This window comes from Anolis carolinensis, chromosome 3, assembly GCF_035594765.1.
Source record: "Anolis carolinensis isolate JA03-04 chromosome 3, rAnoCar3.1.pri, whole genome shotgun sequence".
In the NCBI taxonomy this organism is placed as follows: Eukaryota; Metazoa; Chordata; class Lepidosauria; order Squamata; family Dactyloidae; genus Anolis; species Anolis carolinensis.
Window position 1 is genome coordinate 232,217,247 of NC_085843.1, and position 13,355 is coordinate 232,230,601.

The 13,355-nt window shown below is 41.0% G+C and overlaps 1 long non-coding RNA gene across 1 annotated transcript in view; it reads left to right on the forward strand.

Annotated features, from left to right (window-relative positions):
- The window catches only part of LOC134297792 (uncharacterized), a 35,791-nt gene that overhangs the window by 13,071 nt on the left and 9,365 nt on the right, over positions 1 to 13,355 (forward strand). The gene's annotated exons all lie outside the window — the stretch shown is intronic.

The following is a 13,355-nucleotide window of genomic DNA, read 5'->3' on the forward strand; positions in this document are numbered from 1 at the left end:
ACAGCCCTCCCTCCTGGCAACACAACCCAGGGATGGAGGAGAGGGAGGGCCAGGCCGAAGGGAGCCAGCCAAATCCCCAGGGAGCCGACACAGCCTTCCCTTCCCTGGCTCGGACTCAGAGAGAGAGGGGACAGTCCGTTCCAGAAGCCCCGGGGGCAAGCGACACACGGGATAGAAGGAAGGCAAGGCCACGGAGAAGCAAGTCACTTCTCAGGCAGCCGTTTGAATTTTCTTTGCTGCCCTCGATCCCTTCAGCTCCCAGAACCAGCCTTTTCTTGGCCTGAAAGAGACACTTCTTTTGAAAACTTCTAAGAATTACAATCCACTTTTTTTCAATAAGTTCTTGTACTTTCCCCCTGTTGATAGTTGTGGTGGCTGTGTGCCTTCAGGTTACCTTCAGCTCATGGCAAACCTATGCTAAGGATTCCTTGGCAAGATTTATTAGGAGAGGTTTTGTCCATAGTCTTCCTTGAAGGCTACCTTGGTTCAGTCATTAATCACAGTGGTGGCTGCATTGAGGAAGAAATCAGAAGAGTCGCTTTGAGGCCCCTTCTACACTGCCACATAAAATCCAGATTATCTGCTTTGAACTGGATTGTATGGCAGTGTGTTTTGGAAAAACATAATCTTTTGGGGGAAATGGCAATCTTAACCTTATTGAAAAAGAAAAATTTGACAAATGGGAATCTCTATGAACTTGTGGAGACCACCTTTTGAAAACCACTAGTCAAGAAAATGAATGACCTTGTTAGAAGTCAACCCTTGGAACAAGTGATATTCACAAGCATTCATGTATGGCACACAGGTAACTCAGCTGTTAAACTGAGGAACCATGTCTTTGAACGGCCAAGGACAAAAACATGCCACTACAAAAATATATTTGGTTAGTAGAGTTTGAAAGATATTTCTTTGAAGTTGCAGTTGCCCAAAACATATACACTCCCTTGAAACCTTTTAGTTTAAAATATGCATTTAGAGATTTTAAAAAACCCAAAGTCTTATTTAGAAAAATAACATACCTTGTTTACTCATAAACATCTTGTATTGATTCACCATACAGGCACATTTCTTATTCAAGTTCAAGTTATGGATAGGATGTAGTTTCTCTATATATTTTTTTATCAATAGTCCATAATCCAAGGTATAGTTTTACTCACGGAATTCCAAAATCATGCTGTATCAATTGAAGTCTCTAAAACATACTTCTCTATTGAAGTTCAAACACATACATGCATCCACCTCCACTGAGGTCTAAAGCAGACTGAATAACAAAATGGAGTCTTGAGTCTGAACATGCTCAGCAGAATCAAATGTTTATAGCCCCTCCCACACCAAAGAGGTACAGTCAAACTGGCAAATACACATACAATATACATTAGTAAATATATACATTAATAAACAAATAGTGAAGGCTTGGAAGGTTGCTATTTCCAATAGTGTAGACTCATATAATTTAGCAGATAATGTCATTTGGATTATATTACAGTGTAGAAGGAGCCGTAGTCTCCTATTGGAGAGAAAAAAGAAAGGTATTGTTGGGTTTAATCCCTGAACTGCACAAATCTTTGTGTCATCAAGTTTCTAGTCCTCAATGTGTAGCTAGACTAGAGACAGGGCTAAGATGAGGGATTCCTTTCCCTTAATTCCTATGCATGTATCCAAAAGGGCTAAATAAATATATAAATAACTAGCTTTGCCCGGCCATGCGCTGTGGCGAAGTATGGTGGCATGGGAAATAAAGTATTGAGGAATTGGTGGTAGTTAAGGTAAAGGGTAATTAAAGTAGTTAAGGTAAATGACTGGACTTAACGTCATTAAGGTAAAGGGTAAAGGTTTTCCCCTGACGTTAAGTCCATTCGTGTCTGACTCTAGGGGTTGATGCTTATCTCCATTTCTAAGCCGAAGAACCAGCATTGTCCCCAGATACCTCCAAGGTCATGTGGCCATTACCTTCCCGCCAGAGCAGTACCTATTGATCTACTCACATTTGCATGCTTTTGAACTTCTGGGTTGGCAGAAGCTGGGACTAACAGTGGGGGCTCACTCCACTCCCCCAATCTGAACCTGCAACCTTTCGGGTCCACAAGTTCAGCAGCTCAGCGCTTTAACACACTGCGCCACCAGGGGATGTTCCTTTTTTTTTTGTCTGTTGGAGGCAAGTATGAATGCTGCAATTAGCCAAAATGATTAGCATGTAATGGCCTATCAGCTTTAAAGCCTGACTGCTTCCTCCCTGGGGGAATTTTTTGTTGGGAGGTGTTAGCTGGCCCTGGAATTCCCTTGTTTTCAGAGTGTTGTTCTTTGCGATATGTGCTTCTACTGTCTGTGTAGATGAAGAAGTGTGCTTGAGCGCACACACTCCAAAAAGAAAAAAAGGGAAAAAAAGGTTGTGGCCCCCAGAAAACAGAGGATTTGCCAGACTTTGGTGATGGGAATACTTTGTTGGGAGGTATTAGCTGGCTCTGACTGTTTCCTGTCTGGAATTCCCCTGTTTTCAGAGTGTTGTTCTTTATTTAATGTTCTGATTTTAGAGATTGTATTGTTCTGTTTTATTATACCACAGTAATTTTTATATATTCTAATTTTTGTGTTTTTGAATACTTGGAGTCAGATTGTGTTCATTTTCACGGTTCACAGCAACACGATAATAGTAATAATAATAATAATAATAATAATAATAATAATAATAATAATAATAATAATAGTAATAATAATGACTTTGGTAATACACACTGCTTCTCTCCCGTCTCAGCTTCCTTTCTGCAAGAATCCTTTCTTGGGAGGTGTTAGCTGGCCCTGATTGTTTCTTTTATGGAATTCCCAATTTCCCTGCTGCTCTTTATTTACTGTCCTGGTTTTAGAGATTATATTGTTCTGTATTAGTATATCACAGTAATTATTACACATTATATTTATAATATTATATTATCTGCTTAGAACTGGATTATATGAGGCCCCTTCTACAAAGCTGTTTAAAATCCACACTGAACAAGATTATATGGCAGTGAGGACTAAAGATAATTCAGTTCTAAGCAGATACTGTGGATTATCTGCCTTGGCATTCTGGGTAATATAGCTGTGTGCCTTGAGTCTACACTGCCATATAATCCAGTTCAAATCAGACAATCTGTATTTTATAGGCAGTGTGGATCAGGCCTAAGTGCCTGTCCCCTGGGCGCCATCTTGTCTGTGGGAGTTGATAGGATACAAAGGGGGCGGGGCCTAAAGGCAGCCGGGAGTGAGGCTAAAGGCAGCAGAGCCTACATTTCTAACTGGCAGTTAAGGGGAGAAAGGCTCTTTCTCATTCTCTGTAATTTGGACTATTTTTCTATGTTTTTTTGATGTAAAAACACAGACCTGATGATTATGTCTTTTGTTGTCAAATTCGGTGTGATTTGCTTCAGTACTTTTGTTGTTTAAGTTAAGGGGAAAACGGTCAGAACATTTTTATATATATAGATAAGAGGACTATCACACTAGAGCTTGGATCCACTTTAAATCCACTTTAGGGAAGGGTTTTTAAACAGCTCAGCCAGACATGTCCTGAGCCTCACCAAACTACAAATCCCAGAATTCTACAGGAGGTAGAAACCGGATTTAAAGTGGATTCATGCTCTAGTGTGATGAGGCAGCTTGGAACTGGAAAGGCAGATAGGAAGAAAGGAACTGGAGAAGATCCTTAAGTTTTAAGACATAACTGAATACTACAGTTAGAATATTCCCTGTCATTGTATTTCCAATCTCTAGGTATGGCTGTGAAATCTAAACAATTGAGAGAGCTGATAGAAAGAAAATCAATTCATTTGAAATGTGGTGCTGGATAAGAATTTGGCAGACACCAAGGATGGTTAAAGAGACAAATCAATGTATCCTATCACAAATCAAGCTTGAATTCTCCCTAGAAGCCAAGATGACTAAGCTGAAGCTGTCCTACTTTGGCCATATCATGAGAAACCATGAATCACTACCAAAAAAAAGAAGCATGCTTGGTAAGGTAGATGACAGCACCACTCCACCAAGGAAGCCTTGACCCTGAGTCTGCAGGGTTGTTGAGAACAGGGTGACTTGAAGGTGTGTCATTTCTGAGGTTGCCATAAGTCATTCTCCTGATGATAATTAACAACAAAACAAAGACTGTGGAAATGTTGACTAGTCCAGAATCACCAGTGGTTTCAGTAGCGATTCACTCCTGGGACCTTTCCACACAGCTGTGGAATGCTTGCCATAGATGTCGGTGAAATGTCAGAGGAGAATACTTCTGGAACATGGCCATACAGCCCGGAAAACTCACAGCAACCCAATGTTATCCATTGGTTACCTACTTTGGAAGTTGGTTTGAAGCAGTATAAACAACCCTGAAATTGGATTGACAGTTACACAAGTGGGAATGATGGGCCAAGTGAGAGAAAAAGAAGGGGCAGAGCTGGCCCTAGGTATTTTTCAAGTGTAGGCGAACAGAATTTTGGTGTCCCCCCCCCCCCAAACCAATCACTGAAAAATAAAAGCATTGGATAAGCGAAAATGTTGGATAATAAGAAGGGATTAAGGAAAAGCCTATTAAACATCAAATTACATTAAGATTTTACAAATTAAGCACCAAAACATCATATTTTACAACAAATCAACAGAAAAAGCGCCTGAAGCGACCGCTTAATTCGCCTCATTGTTGGACCGGCTCTGAGAAGGGTCACACACAATTTACAGAGAATATACAATGTAGTGCAATATTCATTCTGGTGGTTTGATGTGTATCTAAAGCTGATTTAGATACCCAGTGAAAATCCTCCCCCAACCTGTCTCAGGTTGCAGCAAAAATCAGTCTGCCTCTGTTGCCCACTCATCCCCCACTCCTGGGCTAAATCAAGTACTCAGTCGCATCCAGGAAATCCATGGGCTATTCACTTTCATGCACAGTGGCCACAACTGTTAAGTGTTCCAAAGTAAAGGATTCTATACAAACAAATCTGCAGATGTAATGAGATCTATGTTATAAAAGGATATCTGTCTTCAGTGCCAACTTTTTTTCCTGTTATTCATAGGTAACAGACCCATGCCATGCAACATTTTGCTTTTGACCTTACCTATTTAAGGTTTAATTCTCAATACCAGGGCTCCATCTAAAGCAGGTGGTCTAAAAATGAAAAGAGAATGTCTTTGACCATATTGATAGCCAATGCCTATTCAAAATATAACTTTCAGCTACTGAGCTGTTCAAATTCCAGCATCACCACCTCCACTTTCCAAATTAACCATGCTTTTTATTAAAGTGTGGCGATGTATGTGTGTATTTACTTATAGTATTTAAATATTGTCTCCCAGCCCACTAGGTCTCCTGCTATTTCATTCCCATACCCACTGATCCACTTCTCTGTTTAGTATTTTGTGTCATATTTTGTTACTCTGGTCCCGTCCTAGCAAAGGTGTAAGACATTGCTGCCCTCCAGACATTGACAAAATGTATGTCCCAGCAGCTCTAGCCCCCATAGCCCATGTTGAGTAATGTTGAATGTTGCAGTCCAACTATTTCTGGTGGGATGCATTTCCACCTCACCAAAGTATTTCTATTACTACTCTTTTTATTAGGAATATATTCATAACCTGTTAGGATTATGATACCAATATGGTTAGATATTGGTGCAGAGTAGCAAAAACATAGAAGACTAGGGGTTTCTGTGAGCAGAGGTGAGAAAAGTAAAATAGCTAGCCTCCCTTTCCCTTTAAAGAGTCATGCGCATAAAATAAGCATCAGAGACATCAAAAGTAAAATAGCAAAAATATGTTTACTCACAATCTTGTATGATGATGGTCATATAGGTAAAAACATCTTAGTTCCAAAAGAATACAGTTCAGGATACTATATATCTCTTAACAAAGAGTAACATCAGCATGGCATGGCTGGAAGAGCATGAAGAGCCAAAGAGAGAAAGAGAGAGAGAACAAAAGAAAGTCTCTCCTTTTATGCCCCAAATTCTAAAGGCATATGTCACTTCCTGTAAGTCTCCAGGAAGTATACTCCCATTTCCCACATCACATGGAAAACCCCAAAATGGTGTCATCAACTCTGGAATGCAGCTTTGGCTTCAGGTTACTAAGCAACAAGCAAAACTAACTACATAAACCATCCCACATTGAAAATGCATGCATGATTGCTAGATAACCCAATACTTTTGGCCTTGGTTCAGCTATGGAAGTGGGCATTGGTCTTCCAAGCCTTTATAAATTAGTTCCGTCTAAGGTTCTCTATCACATTCACTTCCAACTCAAGGAGACCCTAAGCCAAACCAAAGTCATCATGGAGTTTTCATGGCAAGATTTGTTCAGAGAAGCTTTTTACTTTTGTTTTATTCTGAGACCGAGAGAGTGTGACTTGCCTAAGGTTGCACACTGAATTTCCATTGCCATGTGGGGAATCAAACCCTGGTCTCCATAGTAACACTCTAAAACTCAAATTATCTTAAATAAGATAATTTTGTGTAAGCCTTCAAGTAAACAGCACAACATAATATATTTAGGCTGCATCTATACTGCACAATTCTATTACTTCCATCCTACTTTAACTACCATGGCTACATCCTATGGAATTATAGGATTTGTAGTCTGGTGGTGAACTTAGAATTTTTTATGGCACTGCCTTGAATTACCTCATTAAATGTATCACCCATAGAGCATTCTAAGCATCCCACAAAATTACAAATCCTAGTGTTCCACAGCATTGGAGCTAGGACAAATACTAATGTAGAGTGGTATGAAATTGATTTGTGTGTATAGTGTGGACACACCCATAGAAATAAAGCTCACTCTGTTCAATAGAGCTTTCTCTCAAATAATTAGGCATGGTAGGACAGAAAACCATGATACACACAGTGAAGGAGTCCAAGCCAATGAGAATGAACTCTAGTGTCAATTTTCCATACACTACATTCAGAAGTCTTCAAAGAATGCTATTAAACACACTAGTACTACAGAATCCCACAGAATCCCATCTAAGTTAATGATTTAATTCCTTAAACCAAAACCCTACTTGAGCCAAGATGGAGAATAAGATGGGTCTGGCTGTTTGTAGAGCCTCTGACACCTCCACATTCCTTTGATCACCTTTTTCTGGCTCACAGAGGCAACCTGCGAATTTCATAGAGTAATTTCAGAGGTGGCTTTGCCATTTTCTTTCTCTGGAAACAAATGTTATTTATTGGTGGTATCCCATCCAAGTACTAACCAGACTGGCTTAGCTTCCAAGATTTGTTTCACAGTTGCAAATAAATCTCAAAAGGACTTATCCTCACGTAAATCCTATATTCTTTTACCTGATGATAATCAGGCAAAGCAGGTAAACGTTTCTTTCTGCTTTCAGCCCAGTTTGAAATTTGACTAGAATCCCCCCTCTTTGGTTATTTAGGGCACTGATTCAGTAAAATTACACAGGATGGACTGCATCAGCTTTGGTTTCTTGGATATGATTATGGGTGAGCAGATGACAACTGGTATGTTGCCTGTATTCTGTATCAATATTCTGTATTCTGTATCTCAAAAACTAGAGCTGATAGGGGAAAACTGATGCCATTTTTGGAATCAGTATTGGAAATAACTGTACCCAGTCTCTGGGCAGATATCCCTTTGGAAATAAATGGCAATCATAACCTTATTGAAAAGGAAAAATGATGTCATGTCAATTTGGCAAATGAGAATCTCCATGAACATGTGGAGACCACCTTTTGAAAACCACTAGTCAAAAAAGCATGACCTTGTTAGAAGTCAACCCTTTGAACAAGTGATATCCATAAACATTCATGTAATGGCACACAGGTAACTTGGCTGTTAAACTGAAGAACTATGTATTTGAACTGCCAAGGACTACAAGAATATATTTGGTTAGCAGAGGATGGTTGTTTTTTGAAGTTGAATTTGCGGTTGCAGTTACCCAAAAAGATATATACTCCTTTGAAACCCCTTAGTTTAAAATATGCACTCAGAGATGAAAAACAAACAAAAACAAAGCCTTCTTTGAAAAACAACATATCTTGTTTACTCACATACATCCTGTATTAATTCACCATACTGGCACCTCTATTTAAGTTCAGTTATTGATAGTTCTCTCTGTGTGTTGAGTACAAAGGTATCATTCTTAATCAATAGTCCATGGTCTTTAGATATAGTTGTACTCACTGAAGTTCGTAAGTCATACTTCTCTACTGAAGTCAACAGTAACATGCATCCACCTTCACTGAGGTCTGATGAAAAATGGAGTCCTGAGTCTGAACATGCTCAGTACAATCACATGTCTATAACCCCTCCCACATCAAAGAGATACAGTCAAACTGGTAAATCAACATACACATAGAATACAGATTAGCAAATATATACATTAACAAATAAATAGTGAAAGGCTTGGGAGGTTGCTATTTCTAACAACCAGCAGGTCAAAAAGGTTACTTGCTGGGGCTGGCTACAAGGAGTGGACAACCCCACTGCTGAAGCAGCTCCACTGGGTGTCAGACTGTTACTTGGCACAATTCAAAGTGCTGGTTATTACCTTTAAAGCTCTAAGACCAGGCATGGGCAAACTTTGGCCCTCCAGGTGTTTTGGACTTCAACTCCTACAATTCTTAACAGTCTACCAGCTTTTAGGAATTGTGGGAGTTGAAGTCCAAACACCTGGAGGGCCCAAGTTTGCCCATGCCTGCTCTAGACAATTCAGGTCCAGGCTGTTTGGCCAACCATACCCCCTTGTAGGAACCTGTCCGGCCCTGAGATCTTCAGGAGAGGCCCTTCTCTCAATCCCACCTCCATCTCAAGCTAAATTGGTGGTATTTTTAAGATCATCAGGAGCTGCTGTTATTTTATATGCTTTTAATGATGATTAATATGGTTTTAATACTTGTATATTTGTATATTTTAAGTTATATTGCAATGCTTTTAGTTGTGGAGAGAAAGGTGGGATATAAATAAACATTATTATTATTATTATTATTATTATTATTATTAATAATAATAATAATAATAGGGTTGTTGTGTGTTTTCCGGGCTGTATTACCATGTTCCAGAAGTATTCTCTCCTGACGTTTCTCCCACATCTATGACAGGTATCATCAGAGGTTGTGTGGTATACCATAGATGTGGGTGAAATGTCAGGAGATAATACTTCTGGAACAGGGCCATACAGCCCAGAAAACACACAACAACCCTGTGATTCCGGCCATGAAAGCCTTCTACAACACAACAACAACAACAACAACAACAACAACAACAACAATGATAATAATAATAATAATAAATATACCCCAAAAACAGATCTAACATTTGAGGCACCAAAATATGTGCTGGCCAGTGTGATCCTTTAGTTTTAGTGTAAGATTTAGCCAGTGCAATCCTTGTAGTTTTAGAAGGTATCTAGCCTTCTCTGCCAAAGAGTGTTGGTATCTCACCAAACTATAGATCCCAGGATTGCAATAGCAATGAGCCATGGCGGTTAAAGGTGGTGACAAACTCCATTCATTCTCCAGTGTAGATGCATCTCAGGACCGAGAGTATAAAGGCTCAAAGAGGTGTGTGTGTTAAAAATCGCCAGCCTTTCCATGTTGGGAAGTTACATTTATTGGGGGCTCATCCTGGATTCCGGAGTCAACACCCAGAGAAGCATTTGTATGTTGTTGAAAAACACAATCAAGGCAGCAGGAGGGACGTGTTTCCATTTCGACCTTTTCCAGAGCTCATGATCGATTTTCTGCTCAGCCACGGATAAACTTTCCGAAAGCTGCGCCTGGACCCCATCGGCTGCCCTGCTCTCATTCTCAGGGTCTCTTTGAAAGACACGAATGGGGTCTGCGTGCCGCAGTTACGTGTGACCTCCTTGATATCAACAAAGGGCCTCGGAAACACAAAGGGAAGCCAAGCGTTTTCAAGCCAGCCCCGCTTCGGAGTTCTCCGTCAACACTGTTTGCAATAAACCCTTTTAATCCGCTCCATTTCTACCAACTAGTAAGGGGTGGGGGGGATTGCAAAGGCCAAGAACGATTAACATCTGGCGAGAACAGAAAGCAAATGGCAGAAGCGTCGCCTCCGAGTCTTTTATCAAGTTAGCTTAGGCTCTCAAACTTGCGTAAAGAATGTGAAATACTTTCCCAGCATTTTCAGGATATTTTTTGATCTGGCAGCACAAATGGAGTCCAGCCTTTAAGTCCCCAGAAAGGTCGACCTGGCATTTTCCAGGGAGTCGACCTAAAGGACAGTAAGTTATGACTGGACTCATTCTGGAGTTTGTAGGTCCAGGGGATGCTTCTCAACCTGTAGGTATCCAGATGTTTTGGCCTTCAACTCCGATAAATCCTAACAGCTGCTAAACTGCCTGGGATTTCTGGGAGTTGTAGGCCAAAATACCAGGTTGAGAACCACTGTTCAACACTGAAAGATTCATGCAGCTTCTTGACGCCACTTTCACTGCTATGACTCAATGCTATGGCATGATGGGTGTTGCAGTTTGGCAGAGAAGGTGAAAGATCTTGTAAAACTACAGCTCCCATGATTCCATAGCATTGAGCCATGGCGGTTATATTGCTGTCAAACTGCATTCATTCTATAGTGTAGATCAGGCATGGGCAAACTTCGGCCCTCCGGGTGTTTTGGACTCCAACTCCCACAATTCCTAACAGCCTATCGGCTGTTAGGAATTGTGGGAGTTGGAGTCCAAAACACCCGGAGGGCCGAAGTTTGCTCATGCTTGGTGTAGATGCATCCCATGAGCGATATCAGCAGTGGTGTTGGAGTTTGAGTGTTGGACTAGGGCTGCATTCACACTGTAGAATGAATGCAGTTTGACACCACTTTCACTGCCCTAGCTCAAAACTATGGAATCATGAGAGTTGTAGTCTGGTGAGGCACGTGCTCTATTGGGCAGAAAGGGTGAAAGGCCTTGTGAAACTACAATTTCTAAGATTCCATAGCATTTAGTCATGGCAATTAAAGTAGTGTCAAACTGCATCCATTCTACGGTATGTGTTGTCGAAGGCCTTCATGGCTGGAATCACTGGGTTGCTGTGAGTTTTCCGAACTGTATGGCCATGTTCCTGAAGTATTCTTTCCTGAAGTTTCGCCTACATCTATGGCAGGCATCCTCAGAGGTTGTGAGGTCTGTTGGAAACTAGGCAAGTTGGGTTTATATATCCGTGGAATATCCAGGGTGGAAGAAAGAACTCTTGTCTGTTTGAGGCAAGTGTAAATGTTGCAATTTGTCACTTTGATTAGCATTGAATAGCCTTGCAGCTTCAAGGCCTGGCTGATTCTTGCGGGGGGGGGGATTCTTTGTTGGGAATTTTGTTAGCTGGCCCTGATTGTTTCCTGTCTAGAATTCCCCAGTTTTCTGTGTGTGGTTCTTTATTTATTGTCCTGATTTTAGAGGTTTTTTAAAAGACAGTAAATAAAGAACAATACACAAAACCAGGAGAATTTCAGATGGGAAACAATCGGGGGCAGCTAATACCCCCAAACAAAGGATTCCCCCCCCCCAGTAAGCAACCATACCTTGAAGCTGAAAAGCTATACAATGCTAATCAAGGTGGCCAATTGAAAGATTCACACCTGCCTCAACAGACAAGAGTTTTTTCTCCCGCCCTGAACATTCCGCTTGACTAGTTTCCAACAGACTTCACAACCTCTGAGGATGCTTGCCATAGATGCAGGAGAAACATCAGGAGAGAATGCTTCTGGAAAATAGCCATCCACCCTGAAAACTCACAGCAACCCAAAGATGAAGTACATTGGCCACATAGTGAGAAGACAGGATACCTTGGAGAAGATAATGATGCTGGAGAAAATTGAACGAAAAAGTTTATCGGACTCCTGCAGGTTTTGGATTTTTGAAAAGGGGTGGGGGGGAGTTCGATCTCTGCTTAACTAGGCCCCATCCCTGAGAGAGGGGAGCTTTACAAGTGAGCATAACATGATTGGAATCCATAACGAAGTTGAAAGGGAGACGCAAGTCTAGAAGGCTTAAGCATCAAAGTGAGGAGTGGGAGCCATTAAAACCCAGCCATCACTTGAGAAGGTTAAGGGCCAGGGTTCTGCTCATTTTTTGGTCGCCTCCAGAAAGGTGGATTTGGGTTGTTGTTTTTCCCGACCTATTGAGGAACGCCCATGAGTTCCTTCCTAAGTCTCACCCAATTCAGGAAAAGGCCTTCCTAAAAGGCTTAGAAGGGAGAAAGGAGGTTTCTTTCAGTCGTAACAGCTTTTGATAGACCATCCCATATTTCTTCTGCTGGACCTGGGTGCAACTCTCAAACACTCAGGCTCCATCTAAACTGCCATATAAAATCCAGATTATTTGCTTTGAACTGGATTATATGAGTCTAGTCTACACTGGCATGCAATCCAAGTCAAAGCAGATAATTTGGAATGTACATGGCAGTGTAGACTGGGCCCCAATATTTTGGAAAGACATGACCTTTTAGAAATCATAGCCTTTTGGAAAACCAAAGGCGAAAATTCTCTTCAGCCTAAACCAATACTCAATACAGACTGACTACTCACTGCAGCATACTGACACTACCTACGACATACTATACTGGCCACCAGTATTAAAAAAAAAACAAACTAAAATCAGGACAGTAAATAAATAACGCCACTCAAAAAACAGAGGAATTCCAGACATGAATTTAAATTATAGATTTAATGCTGTTTGGTATCACTTTAACTGTCATAGCTCAATGCTATAAAATCATGGGAGTTGTAGTTTTACAAGGCTTTTTGCCTGCTCCACCAAAGTGTGCCATAGTTTTGAGCCAAGGCAGTTAAAGTGGGGTCAAACTGTATTAATTCTAGGTTGCTGTGATTTTTCCGGGCTCTGTTCTGACGTTTCGCCCACATCTATGGCAGGCATCCTCAGAGGTTGTGAGGTCTGTTGAAAACTAGGCAAGAGGGGTTTATATATCTGTTGAAAGTTCAGGGTGGGAGAAAGAACTCTTGTCTGTTGGAGGCTAGTGTGAATGTAGCAATTGGCCAGCTTGGTTAGCATTGAATGGCCTTGCAGCTTCAAGGACTGGCTGATTCATGCCGGGGAATCCTTTGTTGGGAGGTGTTAGCTAGCCCTGATTGTTTCTTGTCTGGAATTCCCCTGTCTTCAGAGTCTTGTTCTTTATTTACTGTCCTGATTTTAGAGATTTTTAAAATACTGGTAGCCAGATTTTGTTCATTTCCATGGTTTCCTTCTTTCTGTTGAAATTGTCCACATGCTTGCGGATTTCAGTGGCTTCTCTGTGCAGTCTAACATGGTGGTTGTTAGAGTGGTCCAGCATGTCTGTGTTCTCAAACAATATGCTTTGCCCAGGTTGGTTCACCAAGTGCTCTGCAATGGCTGACTTCTCTGG